The sequence below is a fragment of the Halyomorpha halys genome, unplaced genomic scaffold, assembly GCF_000696795.3.
Source record: "Halyomorpha halys isolate HHAL.00 unplaced genomic scaffold, Hhal_1.1 Scaffold26.1, whole genome shotgun sequence".
NCBI lineage: Eukaryota > Metazoa > Arthropoda > Insecta > Hemiptera > Pentatomidae > Halyomorpha > Halyomorpha halys.
In genome coordinates, this window is record NW_027115055.1 from 262,627 (window position 1) to 263,435 (window position 809).

The following is an 809-nucleotide window of genomic DNA, read 5'->3' on the forward strand; positions in this document are numbered from 1 at the left end:
TCATGAATTTTGACTAGTAATTATACTATTTTTCATTAAAGTAATCAAAAATCGGGGTGAGATAACTGCCTTTTTTCTCCTCTTGGGCTCTTGTACTAACTCTATAATTTCCTTAAATGTCCAACTTTTCGTCCAACCCGGTTATCCCCAAGGACGATCTATTAAATAACAACTTTTACTATACATTTATTTTTAAGAATTTTAACAAAAACCATGTATTACAAATAAATTACCATACATTAAACATAAATTTACACCTTATATCCAATAATACAAAAAATTTTTGTAGCTAATCTACCCAGGTCATTAATTTCAGTTAAATCACCCAATAAAATAAAAGGGAATCATATTAATTTATTATTAAGCTTGCCTTAGCTTGAGCTTAACTACCTCTTTTATCAATTTCACATTAAATTTTAAAACATTTAATTATAGATTAACCTAACACTAAATCACTCTCTTATCATAAAATATTTTTAACCTTCCTTACGATAAGGTCAAGCATTACTTCAAACCGTATTTTGGTATAAATTCTTAATTTTTTTTTATTATAAAAATTCATATCAGAGTTAATTAATAATCGTAATATAAAATTTAACCATATTATTCATAAATTCATTTTGCTTTTCTAAATTTTTAATTTAGTTATTTGGAAGATTGCATTGATTAAAAATGATTAATGTGTTTTATTTTTAAATGTATGATAATTGGAAAAAAAAATATGATTGAGGAATCACATGTTACAAAAACGTTTTAACTTTAAACTACCATCTATATTATATTAGGTTCATAAGATTTTAATTTGTATT

At 23.6% G+C, this 809-nt stretch overlaps 1 protein-coding gene across 1 annotated transcript in view; it reads right to left on the bottom strand.

Annotated features, from left to right (window-relative positions):
* The window catches only part of LOC106683339 (actin-binding Rho-activating protein), an 86,973-nt gene that overhangs the window by 44,164 nt on the left and 42,000 nt on the right, over window positions 1-809 (bottom strand). The window lies entirely within an intron of this gene.